This window comes from Triturus cristatus, chromosome 5_1 (genome assembly GCF_964204655.1).
Source record: "Triturus cristatus chromosome 5_1, aTriCri1.1, whole genome shotgun sequence".
Lineage (NCBI taxonomy): Eukaryota > Metazoa > Chordata > Amphibia > Caudata > Salamandridae > Triturus > Triturus cristatus.
The window spans coordinates 776949031-776968210 of NC_140587.1; positions in this window are offsets into that span (position 1 = coordinate 776949031).

A 19180-nucleotide genomic window follows, 5' to 3' on the forward strand; every position below is an offset into this window, starting at 1 on the left:
GATCAACAACAATTGACATTAATCTCCTGGATTATATCAGGGATCAGGAAAATCACCTGGGATAAGTCAGCACAGGATTATCTAGACAATGGAGACATAGTGTGCTTTCAGGAAATGTGGGCAATGACAACAACACTCCTAGCAGGATATTATGAATTTCAAGTAGCAGCCACTAAAAGGAATATCTTTGGCCGCCCCTCAGGAGGACTTTCCGTCTATATAAAGCATGCTTGCAAACTTGTTGCTACCGAAATACCTGCCAAGACACCAGAGATCCAAGCTTTACTGATCAAAGGCCCAAGGCTTAATTACCAATCCTTTCGACTGCTGCTAATAAACTGTTATATTAACCCTGTGCAGAGCCTGAAGAAAGTCTTCATGGCACCTCTCATAGGAACATTGGAAGATCTACTAATAAAATACGAATCCCACCCGTTGATTATAGTCAGAGACTTCAACATGAGGGGCCTGGAGAAGATAACTGAATTGTAAAGGTACATGGGTAAGGCCGCACCCTTCCTCACTTTCCTTCACAAACATAAGTTATGTTCAACCCACTCATTGAAAAAAGCACGCTCTCCTTCATGGCATTCTAAACTAACTTTTAAGAATTCATCCAAAATTGACTACAGTGAAAAGTTGGCAGACAGACTGGTGCACTTTGAAATCGATGACAGAGGCGAAAGCAACCATAGGCCACTGTGTGCTATTTTACAATTAGCAGTGCATACAGCAGCTTTACTCCAAGTGATAGGTGGACCTATGGAAGAATAGCAGCACAAGGTTCTCCAAGGAATTAAATGATCATCCAGCCTTGGTGACACCCTGACGGAATGGGTAGAAAAGAAATACAAATAGTCCAAAGCCAGCCACCTCAATGTCAGTAATACGTTGTTGGGAAGCTCTCATTGCAGATTTACAACAGAACCCTTAATGCAATGACCCTCACGTAGAGTATTTCCTGCAGGCTTGAGCTGACAGTGCATTACGTAGAAATTGCTGAGCCTGATGTAGAGCTTGATTAGGTCTCCCTGTAGCGCCAGGTCTGACCTTCCGAGAACAAGCTCCAGCCTTAGACTTGCTTTCCTGCTTTTGTCGCAGGGCAAGCTGCACTGACTTGTATGCTTTGGATATTTTTAAAGAAGTGAAACACAATATTACACACTTAGAAGTTCCTTTCTCCTGCAAGTGCAAATCAACAATACATTGGAAAGATAAATAAGCAGTGGGATCAAGCTGCTTTGGGACTCAGGGTGGATGGTTGGGGGTGATCATTTATGTTTATTTTACTGTAATATTAATTAATTGAACAGTTTACTTACTATATTAAAGGTGTGGACATATAAGTGCAAGTTTATATGCCCCTAGAGTAGCCTACTTCCATTGGGGGCTACTATAAGTGTTCAGGAGGCCATACAATACCATGGGCTGGCAGCCGGGCACCACCAAATTGCCAGCTCCATAATACTCCCACTGAAAAGTTGCATTTTTGGTATCAAACAACTTGTCTCATTAAATCTTACATTTTTAGAAAGTAATATTTAATGTGACATGCACCAAGGTGGCAACCTTAGAGTTTGCCGACCTGGTTGCCCCAGCATTTCCTGTGCCCTGGATAATAGCCTGCAACTGCTGGAGCCAAGACAGGAATCTGACCGCATGCAAAGAGATGTGAACTTTCTCCGGAAGCAGAAACAAAGGTCTGCCTAGGTGAGAGGTGTCACCTTTCACCCTGGCAGGATAGCTAGTTAAGTGGCACATCAAGGCAGTGAGCTTCAAAGCCCCCACCACCTCTGAAATGCAACCAGGCTTCCTCCAAGAGGAGTAAAAAGCCATCCCCCTGCCCCAGGCACATTTGCAACCCAGGCAGGCAGGAACATTAGGAAGTCCAGAGGCGTACACCCCAGAAGGCTAGACACACCCCTTAGGTGGGCAGCCTGGTCTGTACAGCCAAATAATGGTTCTGCCAGTTTTTTAAAGTGGCAGAATAGAGGCTCCTGTGTAGAAAAGGTGCCACTCTCCACAGGAAGTGGTCCCCTCAAGGGTGGATTAGCCGCTGGGGCTAGTAATCATTGGCTACTAATTCCCACACCCCTAAAACACCTAAATATAGGATTTAAGGGGCTCCCCTGGCACCAGAACCTCAGATCTGCTTGAATTGCAACCAAGGGCAAAGAAGAGACCCATGACTGTGACTTCAGGACTTGCACAAAGCAAAGGCGCAATGATCTGTACCTGTGGCAACCTCCCTGCAACTGCACAACCAAGACTCATCCTGGTCCAGAGAATGGCTCCAAAGAAAAGAGGAATCTCTCTGCAAGCAAAAGGCTACTCCAGAAGTCCCCTGGACTAGAGGTACTAGTCAGCTGCAGCTCTCAGGCAAATCACACTCCCGGACCCAAAGAATCACTGGCCATTGGGCGAAGACACCATAAATAAATAATAGTCATTTTTGAGTTCTTTGAGACATTCATTCTACATTCTGTGGGCTCTCAGCCCACCCATAGCATACCATTGGTTAGCTTTGCGTCGCTCTCTTTTGCTTTAGTCTCGTTCGTAATGGCATGTTTGCGTCATGTCCTCTTCTTCTGTCTGGTTCTCTCCCGGAGCATCGATGAAGTTCTTATGTCCTTCCACTGCTTCCGTTTTTGGAGCTACATTTTTCTTGTGGCAAAACACTCATATGAGGGCATGTGTTTTCAGGCTGAGTCCAATATCCGCTTCTTAAGCATGTGCTTCTTCAATGTTTCTTCTTTTCACTCCTCCCGGCCCTCTCTATGTTGCTTCTTTTCCTACCCCCGTCCATATTGTTTCTTTCACTACCCCATCCTTGTTGTTTCTTTAATGTTTCCCCATCCATGTTGTTGTTTCTACTCCCACCCACATCCAACCATTTTGCTTCTTTAGATCATTCCCCCGCCCACTGTCTATGTTGCTTCTTTACCTTACCAACCCTCTGCCCCAGTCTGTTTCTTATCCCTCCATCCTCACCGTCCCTGTTTCAGCTTAACCCACCTGCCCTGTCACTGTTTCAGCTCTTCCCTAACAGCCTGACACTGATTCTTCTCCTCCCCCCACCCACCCACATCCATTTCTTGTCCCTTCTCCCAACAGACAAAAGGGAAACAAAAGCACTATGAGGAGGCGAGAGCTGGCCGCGTCATAGCACATTTTTTTACCATCCTGCCCTCCAACCCTACCTGCCCTCCTGTTCACCACCCCCACCCGTTCTCCCATTCACAACCTCCACCCTCCTGAGAAAAAGCCAATAGCACGCTCATAGGCAAGAACTATTGGCTTTGCCAAGGTTTGTTTAACATATTACATCATAACGCAAGTAAGCACTGTCAAATACATGATAATATTACTCATATTTATGGCACTCAATTTACTGACCTCAGAAAGATGGAAGATGGGCAGCCCTGTCAGAAATGAAACCCACCACCTGCATCTTTCAGAAGAGAGTATCTAACTCAGCTCGCTGAGCTACCCTATCGGATAACCACCTCACGTACAAAATTCAAGCTGTTCCACTTCCTGAATAATCCCTTCTTCTAAGGTAGAGTATGTTTGTAACAGAGGACTGTTAGATTTGGGGGTCTCAAGTTGGCAGAGGTAGGTACCTTTGACCAAATAGGGGCCCTTGCGTCTAGTCAAGGTAAGGGGGTACACCCCTAAAATAACCCCTGCTCACCCCCTTGGTAGCTTGGCACGAGCAGGCAGGCTTATCTCAGAGGCAGTGTGTAAATCATTTGTGAACACATACAGTAATACAGTGACAATATTACAGATGGACACCACACAGGTTGTATTATAAAAATAAGTATCTTTATATAGACTTAACACAAGACCACAAACAACAAAAATCTACAATACTGTACTTTAAAAATGGTAGAAGTAGCTTAGTTCTCTTTAGATGGTAAATGCGACACTTAGCGTTCAATGTACCTTTGGATGCGTAACGTGATACAAACAAAAGAGTTGCAGGGAAGGTGATGCGTCGGTTCATTACACACAAGAACGGTGATGCATCGGTTCCTTGCTTCAGGGGAGGTGACGCGTCGGTTCCCTACTGCTGTGTAAGGGACAGTGATGCAGCGGTTCCTTACTGGAGAGGGGGTGATGCGTCAGTTCCTCACTGCGTGGGGAGGGTGATGCGTCGGTTTCTTACTGCGCTTCTGTGGCAATGCGAATAGCAACGCCGCGATGCGATGACGACCCGGTGCAATGAACAAAAATGGCGTCTTCTTGATGTTGAGACGATTAAGGGTGATGCGTGCACGCCCGACGGCCGTGCGGTGACTCAGTGAATCTTCTTGAGCCGCGACAGGCCCTGCGACACGCTTCTCTGGTGATGCAACGGTGTCTGCTGCGACGGCGACACTCTTCTCCAGTGATGCGGGGCGCTTCGGCGATGCGGTGGCGATAGCGGTAGCGGCGGTACGCTTCCTCAGCGATGTGACGACAGCGGCTGCGGCAGCGACACGCTTCTCCGGTGATGCGATAGCGTCTGATGCGATGGCAACACTCTTCTCCGGTGATGCGAGGCACTTCGGCGATGCGATGTCGACTGCGGCAGCATGCTTCCTCAGCGAGTTGCGCTTCCAGCTCCCAGCAACACGCAGTCTCTCAGAAGGCCCAGCTCACCAGCAGACACTTCAGATTCCCAGCAAGTGAACTCAGGGGAGCTGGTTGGTGAAGTCTTATATCCCTGAGACATCCGGCAGGAGGCAAGCTCTAGTTCAAACCCTTCTTACAAGTTGATGAAAGTAGCACAACGTCCTTTCTCCTTTCTTTGGCAATCAGGTAACCACTGCAGGCCAATCCTCAAACAGCACACAGCATAGGGATAGTCTCCTCCTGCAGTCTCTCTCTCTGGTTCCTCTCCTCAGCAAAGGTTCTCCTTGTTTCCCAGAAGTGATCTACAGTCTTGGGGTCTGGGCCCCGGTAGTTATACTCATATTTTCTTTGTTCTCTGAAGGCAGAGAGGCCTTTGCCTAGTCCAAACCAGTTCTGGTCAGTCTTGGAGCACTTTGTTTACAGGACTCCTTCTTTCCTTTGACAGTGTGGGCCATAGACATCAGACGCACCACAGGAGGTGGAGCCAGCATTGTGGAAGGCAGGCACAGCCCTATTCTGGTCCCGGGTGCAACTCCTCCCACCACTCTACATGCTGATCTCTCTATTCAGCCTTGTGCTGACTCACCCTGTCTCCTGGAATCCCCCAGCCCCTGTCACTCACAAACCAGACATGGAATACACAACCTAGCAGAGGCAGGCTTAGACAGTTAGGCAAGAAAATACCTACTTTCTAAAAGTGGTATTGTCAAACACAGAATGTTAAAACCAACTTGACTAAAAGATGTATTTTCTCATTCTGAGTTGAGGCATACCTAACTCAAATGTCTACCATGTTCCCTGGGTCAGTTAGGATTATAGAATGCTATAATCAAACTGCCCATTCTGGCCTATGTGGAACAGGTAGCCTTGCAATAGTGAAAAACGAAAATGGCTGTAATTCACTATTAGGACATGCCACACACACCATGGCATGTCCTACCTTATACTTACAATGCACCCTGCCCTTGGGCCTACCTTAGGGGTGTCTGATATGAAGAAAAGGGAAGGTTTAGGGACTGGCAAGTAGGTGCACTTGCCCAGTCAGCATGGCAGTCACAGACTGCACACAGGCTCTGCAATGGCAGGCCTGAGACACACTTTACAAGCTGCTTCTGTGGGTGGCACACCCAGTGCTGCAAGCCCACCAGCAGCACTTGATTTACAAGCCATGGGCACACACAGTGCACTGTACTAGGGTCTGACAAGAAAACCAAATAAGCCAATCATGGAGTCACTAATCCATACATCAATTTACCATAGGAGCACTTGCACTGTGGCATTGATTAGCAGTGGCACAGTGCCCAAGGCATCTAAAACCAGCAGAAACATATGAGGCAACAGCAAAAAATGGAAGCGGCTAGCAGTGGTTCAAGTCTTCTCCCTGCATCTTGAGGCTTCGGTGAAAGAAACATTTGCTCTGCACCTACTTAAAGTTTAAAACATGTTCAGTATACAAAAAAGAAATAATAATTGTGATAGCTCTGCCTAGAGTGACAGAACTTTGCCTCACCAAACAATTGAGAATCCAATATTAGCTCTTCCCCACATGTCCCCCAACTTTGATACACTTTATTCATATAGACAGTTGAAGCAGCACATACATGACATTAACTCAAACTTTAAATAAAAGTAAACGCAGGGGCCTGGGTTTCCCATAAGAAGAATGAACAAGCATTTACAATGCAATGGTCTCGGCATTGGTAAAATTAGAGCTATTGGCATTGCTCATGACATTATTTTTGTTTATGTTTTTGTTTTTAAAACATTTAAAGAAACGGCATTGTCATGAGCAATGCCAATAGCTCTAACTTTAACAATGCCGAGACCGTTGCATTGTAAATGCTTGTTAGCCATGCTGTAATGCGGCATGGCTGAAAAGAAGGTTTTTTAAAAAAAAAAAACACTCTTGTGGCATTTTGAAGGCACACGCTAATGTGGATGCTGGCGCCTAGAAAACAAGGTGAACATTTTTGTTCGCTTTTTATTTACAAATCCAAGGTGAATAAGTAAATAAAAGTTGTACGAAATGCAATTTTTTGATATAGCGCTAATTGTGCCTTTTACATTTTTTTAAAAAAACAGGGGAGTGAGTAGGGGGGTGGTGAGTGCTACTGTATAGGTGCTGCCCTGGGACCCAACCCAAACTGTACTTTTTGGCGCCCGAGAAGATTTTTGTGAGTACCCACAGTCCGGAGTATGCCAATTAGCCAACACAAACCCTTCTGCACATTCTCCAGAGTAAATTTTGGGTTTGATTATGAAGCAAATGTGTGCCACACCTCAAATGTGATTTTGCAACATTTTATCCTTTGGGTCGCAATGCTCGCATGGCATCAACCAAGCTCCTAGGCTCATTGCGGAATATCTTGATTACCAATACCATGGCCAAAGATCAGATGACGCTTCTTTCATAGGAAGGCAGAAGCAGGCGGGTCAGGCCTTGAGCTTTATTTGCTTCCCATCAAAAGTGATGCGGTATCACAGCTCTGCTGAGAAGTGCAGGTACTCTCCCTCTCAAAATGTAAACAAATGCATGTACTAAGTACCTGAGAGCACCGGCCTATTTAACTACTTCAGTCCCAAGAACATGAACAAGCGGGAATAAATCCGGCACAAACCTAATACAGTGATGGAGAACGGTTAGTATGACGGATTGTGTATGGGGAGGGATGAGTGAATTGTGGACATTAGTCGGCCAGGGAGATCTCCTCACAAAGGACTGATCCATTCAGGGCGCCAGAGGGAATTTAATTAGGTCGTTTTCTACTATGTGGGAAGCTGGGAACACATGATGTTATTTAACCAGTAGAAGGGTAACGTTTATTGCCAAAAATACTGTTTTGAGGAGAATAAAAATATATTTTAATTTTAAAATCTGGCATAATACACACTTTCAGGATACCAATGACTGCACGTAAAAAATACTGTAGGACAGCTGCGGAGAACCTCCCCCGTGGGATGTGCAGATTATATACATATAGTCTGCTTTTGAATCACAGGCTAGGCCAGAAAAGACCTGCACATGGAGGGCAGAGGTGTGCCACTGAAGTCCCAGACACAACTGGCACGTGTCGGGCAGAGGTCCTACATACCCACTGACCCAAAACAAACAAAGGAGCTCCTCTCTCACTTCAGACAGGACAGGGCGGTGCGCGAGCTCACCGCTTCCTCTCTGCAGAGGGTGCGCGCGGCTGCCGCTTCCTCTGTGCCAGCCTCCCAGTAATGCCAGCAGGAAGCAATATTCAGGACTGTGGAAGCACGGGGGGGAGGGGGGGCTGCGCAGAATCTCGTGACCCGCCCGCGGTTATGCCTCGATCTCCTCGAGACGGATTTCGGAAGCTTTCTTGGAAACATCAAAGAGCCTTACTTACCCCTTGCCCCATCACATTTGAAGTCTGCTAGACTTTGGCCCGAGCCCTGCGAAATATGAAAATCACACCAACCAACGCCCCACAGAAAGCGCCTATCGCCGAATACTACGTTCCTACAATGAATTCTGAGCAGAGATTGATAAAGATGGAGTTAGGGGGCTGCAAGGGTAGGGGGTGAAGACTGAACGGGCTAACCACCCCCACCCCCCCTCCCGTCACACACTTCTCCCAAACTCAGTGTTCGGACCAAACTGGAGACCACGCAGAGTGCAGCAGAGGCAAGAAAAGAGACTACACAAGTCCCGCAGTCCGTCCTCCACAAACCATCCAGCGTCTGACTCGTAAACAAAGAAGCCCGAGCCCAGGAGTGAGGGGGAGGGCACAGAGACGCACCAGGAAGCGAGGAGGATTCGAACAGAACAAAGGGGAGGCATATGTGGCAGCCTCAGAACGTGGGTTCTTTTGGTGGGGGGCGGCATCAGTGCACAGCGGGTATACCATGAATTACGGGTTCAGAGAAGGGGAGTCACGAGGTAGGTGGGGGGGGCAGTCGCACAGGGACAGCTGGCAGAAAACGAAGTGGAGCCCTCGTGGGAGAAGGAAAGGGACAATGGGAAGTGGGGGTATGTAAGGGGGAGCAGCGAGGAGAGCAGAAACAAGAGCAAGCACACAACACCGAAAAGGCAGCGTCGTTTTCGGATTCGGGGGCGTGTTTTGCTGTTGTCTCCTCCCTGAGACTTTTCGCAAAAACCACGCCCCCCGATCCGAAAAGGACGGGGCCTGATCGGAGTGACTGACCTCTTCTCCAGTGGCTGGCCAGCATTTACGAGGCCAGCCAATGGAGAACAGGGGAGAAGAGGGGTTGGATCAAGCCCCTCTTCTCCAAGTCATTAAATCTCCGACTTCCGGTTCTGCCTTTCGGCAGACCGGTAGTCCTCGACCTAAAAATCTCCGACTTCCGGTTCTGCCTTTCGGCAGACCGGTAGTCCTCGACCTAAAAAGGACCTTGAGGAAAGATACAACAGAAGAGATCTCAGGCACTGAGCTAGCTTAATTAAGAATTTTTGCTTTGCAGTGCCAGGTATAGAGAAGAGTCCATCAGATAAATGAAAACTCAAGCACAATAGTATAACATGGGAATGCAAAATGGCTGCAGGTTACTCAAAATTGCAGTTTGCCAATGCATTATGAAATCAATATAAAATGATAAAACAAGACCCCAATAGCAAGAGTGGAAAGAGTAGGTGGTCACCACCTAAAGCCAGTTCTGCTGAACTCTAGGCAATCTGGCATAGCACCAGTGTTCTCTTTTCAACATCCCCTTCACATTGGGACATCAATCCAATCTGCAAATATAAACAATAGATTCTTACAGGGCAGGCCACAGGTGCACATTTCTCATGTTCACATTAGAAAAACGTGTGATCACTATTCCCCTTTGGCATGTGAGGTGTTGGAAATGACCATTATTTGTGTGGTATTCCTCTAGATTTTTTCCTTCACTGCCTTATTTTTTGCTGGACCCATTATTGTTGGCTTTAGGACCCTATACACTTTATTTCTACTAACCAGAGGTAACGTGCTTGTGCTTTCCCTTTTAAACATGGTAACATTGGCATACACCTAATTGGTAGCCTTAATTTAATTATTAGCCCCTAGTGAATGGTCCAACCTGTGCCCAGGGCCAGTAAATTAAATGCTACAAGTGGGCTGCAGCACTCATTGTGTCGCCCACTAAAGTAGCACAGTAAAATGTTGAGGCCTGGCAATGCAGTCTGTAGTGCAGTTTTAAACCTGGCAAAATAAACCTCTCACCAGGCCTAAACTTTACTTTGTAATACATATAAGTCACACCTAAGGTAGGCCTTAAGTGCTCATAGGGCAGAGTGCATGGTATGTAAAAAGTAGGATATGTATATTTGATGTTTTACATGTCTTGGCAATGACCCCGCCCCCAAGTCATTTTCCACTGTGGTAAGAATAGCCTCCCATAGACCTTAATAGATCTAATAAATGCTAAATTCAGTTTGGGAAGAAGCTAGAAGAATTCTTCTTCCACTCACTTTAATCATAATGTAAACCCCTCTTTAATGGTAAAGTAAGATTTACAATTACTATTATGGAAATGCCACTCCTAGAAGGTTACTTAAGTATATAAAAAGTTAAGGATGGAATGCTTGTATTAATCTCAGCTACTGGCAAACTACTTGGGCTGCATCACAATACATAATTATTTTGCACACTATGCCACCTCAGTTTGGATTCAGCCATATGGACCCTGCTACAGTGGGAACAATCCAGCCCAAACTGCCAGGCCAGGTTCTCCCTGAAATGGAACACAAGCAACCTAGGATTCGTTTTGCCCTGATTAGGGCTGATCAGCTAGATTTAGCTTGGTTCCAGTGACACAGTGTGCACAGGGCCACCACCTGGGCATACCGGTCCCACCTAGAGTGAAACATTGAAGAAGACAAAAAGTTCTGGATGGAATGCTTGAATTATTCTCAGCCACTGGTAATTATTCGGGGCTGCATCCCAGTTCATCGTTATTTTGCACACCATGCCACCTCAGTTTTGACCCTGCCAATATGCTAAATAACAATGAACTGAGATGTGGCCCCGAATAATTACCAGTGGCTGAGAATAATTCAAGCATTCCATCCAGCACTTTTTGTCTTCTTCAATGTTTCACTCTAGGTGGGACCGGTATGCACAAGCTGGCACTGGCAAATAGTGGCAACCCCAGAACCTCTCATCAGACGACTTCTGGACCTGAGAAGATTCAGAAGGACTGCCCTGCTGTCTGAAGAAGTAAGACTGGATCTGTTACCCTTGAACTCAGGACCCCAGAAGTAACTCCAAGGCTCAGTTGGCTGACCTGCTGTTTGCTCTACAGGGACACAACTAACTTCCAGAGGCCTTTCTTGCTTTACAACTGATCAAATTCAACTAGATGTGAGTTGATCCCCCCTGCTGGCCTCAGTGAGAGTGAGTCCTCAAGGTGTTGGACACTGGACTGTTGTCAGAGTGTACTTCTACCTGCTTAACTGAAGGTTTCTCCGGATTCGGCACAGAATGGTGCAGAGTGACGCAGGGCCTCGCATGGCAGCACTGCGCAGGTCCTGATCAGCAGCTTCCCTTGATTGAAAACAGAGCCTTGCATCTCAGCACTGCACAGCTCCTGATTGGCAGACTCATCGGATCCAATGCAGAGCCTCCCATCACAGCAATGTGCAGCTCCTGATCAGTGACTTCATCTGATTTGGCCCATATGAGGCAGAGCGATGCAGACGTGGGTCCCGTGCTCACTACACCACTGGGTTCAAGCTAGCCTGGCTGATGAAGGGTGATGCCTTGAAACCGGTCCCAGGATGCTTGTTTCCGGTCCAGGGAGGACCTGGCTTGGCAGTTCGGTCTGGACTGTTCCCACAAGGAATAGGATTAAGACTGATTTGCATATGGCTGGGTCCAAACTGGGGTGGTGTGGTGAGCAAAAGAATGATGGATTTAACCCAGATCCTTGTGATTGGGGGTGAAGCTTGCATTGTCCAGCATTCCGTCCATCAAGTGTTTCTTTTGCATATGTTGCCCTAAGTGGGAAGGGTATGCCCAGAAGTGGGTCCCGTGCTCACTACACCACTGGATTCAAGCTAGCCTGGCTGATGAAGGTTGATGCCCTGAAACCGGTCTCAGGATGCTTGTTTCCGGTCCAGGGAGGATCTTTCTTTGCAGTTTGGGCTGGACTGTTCCCACAAGGAACAGGGTCAAGACTGATTTGCATATGGCTGGGTCCAAACTGGGGTGGTGTGGTGATCAAAAGAATGATGGATGTAACCCAGATCCTTGTGACTGGGGGTGAATGTTTGCATTTTCCAGCATTCCGCCCGTCAATTGTTTCTTTTGCATACCTCGCATCACAGCACTACACAGTTCCTGATTGGCAACTTTACCATGTCCCACGCACAGCAGTGCAGTACAGAATTGCACAGCATTGCACAGCCCCTGATCAGCAACTTTAGAAGATCCACTTCAAAATGATTCAAAGATACACAGCTCCCGGTTGCCAGGCCAGGTCTTCCCTGGACCATAAACAAGCATCCTGTGACTGGTTTCGGGGTATTACCCCTCATCAACCAGGCTAGCTTGAATCTAGGGGCACAGCGAGCAAGGGACCCATGTCTGGGCATCCCCATGGCCACTTAGGGTGAACATAGCAAACACATAAGATGATGTACGGAGTGCTTAAACTTTTCAACCACTCACCTCCAATCAAGGGTATGCCCAGATGTGTGTCCCTTGCTCACATTTCCATTGGATTCAAGCTAAGCTGGCTGATGGGTGTTACCTTGAAACCAGTCCCAGGGAAGACCTTGCTTGACAGTTCGAGCTCGACTGTTCCCATGATGAACAGGGTCAAGACTAATTTGCATATGGCTGGGTCTGAACTGGGGTGGCGAAGGAAGCTAAAGAACGATGATGGATTCAACCCAGATCTGTGACTGGGGATGAGTGTCTGAAAAGTTTCCGCGCTCCGTCAATCATCTCCTTGTGTTTGTGTAATGCCACACAATGGCAGTTTCAAAACACAGGGATGAGCCGTATTCACAAGAATGAGGCACACCAGAGTTACCCATAGCGCTGGTGCTAAAAAGCTGCATAGCGCCACCGCGGGCACCCTAGCACCATTTTGCAAGGGTGCCTGTGCTGCTGGGGCAATTGTTTATGTGCAGGAAGGGACACAAGTCACATTTTTGGGTAACTATTGATCCGTTTGAGCTCCAAACAATTGGTTAGTTAAATTCTGCAGATTATGAAGAAGGTGATGTATTATGTGGCATATTGGCAGAGCCATAATTATGTGGAAAACATTTGCAAACTAAGATATTTTGCCATTTATATTTGAACTGCTCTGGTTTAAAAAGGGAGGAGAAGTGCTGATGACAGAAACTGCACGATTCAGAGACAAATGGCTTGTGATTCCACTTTTAAGCGTATTTGGGACATTCTGTGATTGGAAACGTATCCCACTTTGTGAATGTATTTTAATGTCAATAACTCATATTTAACCTTAAATAAACATGTGTATCCAGTGGTTGAATTAAATAAGATAATATTCTGTAACTGGTCAGTGACATGTCAAACAAATTCTAATAATTGGGATATTTTGCTTTTTCTGGCCACACCTCTGACTCCACCCACTGATCCAAACCTCTGGTTATTTCCGCCCTCTGATTCTCAGCTCAATTTCCCTACTTTTTTTCCCCACTTCGACCACTGGGTATCACAATATTCACTACTCAATATTCCAGACTACAACCCTTCAGAAGGGATAATATGGTCTTACAAGCCCTATCAAAGGGATTCAGGTCCATTGCGGTCTTGGCTGCGCCAGTCCTGTTCATTCACAGACATCTTGTGAAGGAGTGAGGTAACCCGCAGTGAGCAGCGTGTCAGGGGCATGAACCAGCCCTAGACAGAACGCACGTTCAGAAGTGGCAGAGGAATAGGATATTATCTTTGGCCAAACCTTTGTTTTTCAATGTTTTTTTCACGGCTTGTAATCGTTTTCCTAAGAAGTTCTCTTCCTTCGCAGTGACACTTGCACAAGAGGAGGCAGGTCAACCCAAGGTCCCTCTGTGCTGAGTAAACCAACTCATTGTTTGAAAAAGAGCTGATCAGAACCCTCTGCCTTGGGTTCAATGTTTAATCGGCTTCTCACCATCTCTGCGTCATATTACTTGAAAGAGGACTATGCACATGAACTTTATAATGAAAATAATGTCAAGTGAACCAATCACACGCAAAGGAAATGACTTGAATGCCTGTCCAGCTTGGGTTGCTGCATAAGATCATACTCGAGTGAGTGCTGAATGTGGTTTATATTACGTGCAGCGTGTCACGTGCCTTGTGCGTAACGCGGTATTGGTGAAAAGTCACCAAAGGGTGCAAGGCAAGATGGAGACAATGCTGTCTCCAGAACATGCATTCGGAAAGAGGGAATCAGACAATTGTATAGCGCCCAATCACAGACTTTTCACTTCCAGACGCCGAGCAATGTCACTAAAGGAGAAAGAAGCTTAAAAGAAGGCCAAAAAACAATAAAAATAGATCTTTAACATCTTCCTGGATGTTGAATAATTTCCTCGATTAAAGTTATTGGAAACTGCTTATAGATGGCCCATCGCAGCATAAAATATCATTCAATAGCAAGATGACATTTCCAAACTTCTAATAGTCCCAACCCTTGATGTTGTTGCGCATTAGAAAACTTGTAGCAACTTGCAACCAAAAACGGACAGCAGTGAAATTTCACTTGCAGGTTTTGTGAAGCTGACAAGTGTGCAAAGTATTTGAACTTCACTTGGGGTGAAAATTAACACTTAATAAATGTTTTTGCTCTTTCTCTAAATGTGGGCTTTTGACAATTTTTTGGGAAAAAAAAAGTATTTTAGTTTGTGTTTTTTCTACCATTTAAAAAAAAGTGTTGCACGCTCTATGAAGTCTACCAAAATTGTAGAGTTTTAAAGAAAACATAACAAAGTTGCAGTGTAATTAACTAATCTTCGCATACCTGTACACAAAACACTAAGAACTGCTGTAGGAAAGTGCCTCTTTTGGACATGGTTAGACCCACATTTTGCCTGGAAAAGTATGTAATTTCAACTGGAAGTTCACAGGGTTCCTGCCAACCAGGTTCCGTGTGCCAGAGCTCATTCCCTAATCTGTACCTATTGTTACCACAATTGGCACCACTTTAGCTCACATAGTAAAAGGTACCCCTTGAGGGGTCCAGTGGCATAACACAGGCCCGCACAGCCCCCGTGGTGCGGGGGGGGGGGTCCTCCGAGCTGCAGGGTACTCTCAACCGAGAGCTCCTGAGCTCCTAATTAAATCCAAAGCGGGGGCCCCTCCATGTACCTTGCATAGGGACCCCCTCAAGTTTCGTTACGCCACTGCCTGGTACCAAGGGACTTGTGGTTAAAGAGGGGCCCATTAGGGATGCATCACGAATTGTGCCACCCTAAGGGATCCCTCACCAAGCACATACACACTGCCACTGTAGCCTGCGTGTCTTGGTGCAGACAAAACAGAAGAGTCGACATGGCACACATCCCTGTGTGCCATACCCACAGACACTGCACTGGATATAGGTTAGACACACCTCTCACAGGCCTTAGCCTGAGGGCAGGGTGCTCTATATCTCCTGCGGGGGCATATTGCGAGGGCATATCTGCATGAGCAGATATGCCCCTGCAATATCCTTGTCAATTACTGGATTTTGTAGATGACCAGGGAAGCCAAAGTAATTACATGGACTAGACACTCATCATTACGAGTTCCCCAGATCCATGATGGTTCCACTGAAGTGTGGGATGTTTGGTACCAAACATCTCGTCATAATATGCCTGTACTGATTCCAGTGTCAGATTTATTAAAAATACACACAGAGGACACTTTAGAGGGTTTCTCCTCCTGTTAGAGGGAGCAAGGACCCTTCCTGTCCTCACATTCTTTTTGGCGGGAGGACAGGCGGAAGAACTTAGAAAGAATAGGAGGTGTGCCCTCCTTTGCCAACTCCACCCCTCAGCTACTAGAGGCCAGATAAAGTACACTTTTCAGTGCCCTCCATCTTGAAGATGGTGGACCTTATACAATAAGGGGTAGGGCTATGTCTCCCTCCCACCATGAGTGTATTTGTACAGCAGGAAGTAATATAACCCCCTTTAAAAAGGTGCATGGCCACTGTTCATGCCACCAACACCCATTCTTACACCTTTGGCATCATTTTACCTATTTGACATAATCTCTGGATTGCGCATGTTGCCATATGGATTACTAGACCATCTCTAATTACTCACATAGTATCCCACGGCCCCTCTGGCTTGGTTGGTGCTGCGTAACTATCCATGTCTTTTAATCCTCTTCCTCCCAAACTGGACCACTTATAACACAGACCATCCAGGTAGAATCCTGCACTTTCATCTGTGTCTTTCACCTTTCCTCCTCCCTTTGTGCATCTGTCTCTCACTCCCTGTGCTTAATTTGAGCCAGTGTTTTCCAGGTGCTCAGCACCAGCACTTAATCATCAACACCAGTGCTTTTCATGAGCACCAGTTAAGGACACATTAATTTACGGGGAGATTAAGTGATTTGCCTAGAATCACAGTATGTTGAGCCAACCCTGAGACTAGAACCTGGTTCCCCAGCTCCAAAGTCAGCAGCTCTGGTCATTATGCCACATCCTCTCCCCACTCTCATGGTTAGTATTTGGTTCTGTTTTAGGTGGCACTAAAAGAAGAAATGGGCTGGTCTAAGCTGCTTCCTGAGGAGAGCCCCAGCACTTTTTTTTTTTTTTTACAAATTAACCACTGCTTACTCCTCCCCCTCAATTACACCCTGGACCCTGTGCCCCAACACAACATAACATCACCTCTCTGGTCACTCACACTTGACACCAAAACACTTCCCACACAGGTTCACAGCACAGAGAACACTGCCAACCACTAGGGTGACCAACCGTCCGTAAATTTCACGGACAGTCCGTTATTTGGGCCTCTTGTCCGTTGTCCGTCAGGAAATCTTTCACAGACGCCTTTTGTCCGTAATTCTGGGCATTGGTGCAAGCTGTCCCCCCTGCAAGCAACCTGAGAGTTCTCTAACTCTCACTGCAGGGGGTCAGCTCGCACTGCTGTGAACTGAAAGGCCTGCAGCAGCCCCTCGTGGCACAGATTGCTATCCGCCATTATCATTCTGATTGTCAAACACAGAGTGAAGATGGGCCACTCTGTATAGATACGGCATTTGCTGGGCCTCCTCCTGCCAGAGGTCTCCATACTGTGGGGAGGGCCCCCCTGGGGGTCTGTGACTGCATTCCGGGGGGGGGGGGGGAGGTGCAAATGCCTTAGCAGAGAAGTGTAAATGAAGACGGCCTGGAAGTGTGGCCTTCTTTATTGGCGTAATTCCAGGCGGTTTTCATTTACAGACTTGAAGTGTAAAATATACAAATCGAATTCGTGCTATGGGGGCTGGGGTCATTGAGACTGGTGGCAGGGTCAAAGAGGTTGCTGAGAAGAACAAACTATTCTGTAAGGACTTTATTTCATATGCAGTTAGGAAGGCAAAAAAGTAACCCACACACAATGAAATAAAAAGTAAATTCAGGATTAAACATTGTGTTATTCTGGCAAATCTCTTAATCTCCGGTGCCTACAAACTAATGTGACCTTGTGTAATGTAATAGGTGCTCATGGCATTCTGATTCTGTTCAGAAACTAGTGATAAATGAAGGCGTCCAAAGACGTCTGATACTGATATGTCACACCAGTAGGTACACTGAAAAAACCTGGAAGGGTCCAGAAATATACAAATGAAAAAAAAAACAAATTGGTATAACATACATTATATTTGTGAACAGTGTGGCAAATTCAACAAATGCATATGCCAGGGTCAGTTCACCCAAACTGATTTAAGTGTTCCTGAGCGTCTGCATGATGCTGGTGTCTCATCTCTCGCACAAGGGACAGGATTCCTCTCGGTTCATAACAAGTTGTGCAGCCTGCAATAAAATTACTCAAAACACAGCTTTGATAGAACTGGCTCTGGTCTAATACCACTGAGGTAGTTGAGCCTGTGGATGAGTGTTATCAAGTACATTTAAGAAACTTAGAATCTGGGGTCAGTTTTTCATTATTCACCATAGTCCTTTTCCGATGCTGCAAAAGTGCTCCATTTTCCAAAGTTTTTTGCCTTCATTTTATTAGGGACTTTCGCCGAAGTGTACACCACACCTAGAGCGGGGAAGGTGTCTTATTTTTTTTTTTTAGACTAGGTGGGATGCCTGCTCTTCTGCCACTGTAAAATGCTGACTCTGCAAATATAGGCGTCAATAACAAAGGGTTTCCAAACATTTGCCCATTTTCACATGTTATAAGCATATATGATTTTAATTTATGGTTTGCGACGGTGAGAGGTATGCGTGTTTGTGTTATTTTAGCAACTTGTGATGTCATTGGATTTATGTGAGTTCCTACTCTGTGCATATGAGGTGGCATGTATGCATGATGGTCTGTGTGTGCATGTGAGGGTGCATCTTTATGTGATTATGTATGATGTAGGGTGACTAACCATCCATAAATTTCACAGTCTGTCCGTAATTTGGACCTCACGTCCGTTGTCCGTGAGGATCCCTTTTACGGGACGCCTTATGTCCGTAATTTTGGGCATTGCAGGGAACAACACTGTTCCCTGCATGAAGCCTCAACTCCCTGATGGGGCTGCCTTGCACTCCTCCTCGGAGCACAAGAGCAGCCCCACCTGACCATTGTCATTCTGTATGCTGGCTGATTGCCACATACAGAATGACAATGGTCCAGTCTAGGCTGGTAAAGCATGTGGTGGGCCTCCCCCAGGCTCTGTCTAGGGCAGGGCATTCTGTCAGATAGAAGAAATGTGCAAAAACCCCAATGTTGCTACATGAGAATCCAGCACCACAAAAGGTGCTGGTGAAAGAAGTTAAAAAGAAGTGGCTAGAGTTCTTTCACAGTCTCGTCATTTTAGAACTTATGCATTTTCAATATTATATTCAAGGAAGCCATGATTGCTACTTTTTTATTTTATGCAACTAACAACCATTGACAAAGCCAATAGTTCTGGCTTGTTGCAGGTGTAACATTACTTGTTGTTATATATCTGGATACAATGACAGAAGAGGCAAAATACCAGTCAGGCAGCACACTATACTAAGCACAGATTTTTAGCTTACGTGTTTTAAGCCACGCCCTTAATTACATCGAACACCCCCTTTGGTTAGACCCCCCGGTATTTTCATCCCACTTAAAGCCCTGGAAACAACACCATGTCAAATTCACCTCAGGGCCTGGCACTGTCCATCATGCATGACCCATGAATTTCATGTTTTCAGATTTCCTATGTGCCGGGGCATAGGGAACCCTACCCCCACCCATTGCATTAGGAACTACAGCAAGGGTGAAATTCTTGATGGGCCGCTTCTGTCTGCAATTCTGCAGACACAGGCTCAGATCATTATTAATATGAAAAGGTGGGCGAGTGAGTAAATGAAGGGATAGGTGGATGGCTGGATAGATTAGTGAAAGGGTGAATGGATGGATAATGAGAGAAAGGATGTATGGATGAGTGAGTTGAAGGATGGATGAGAGAAACAGTAAAAA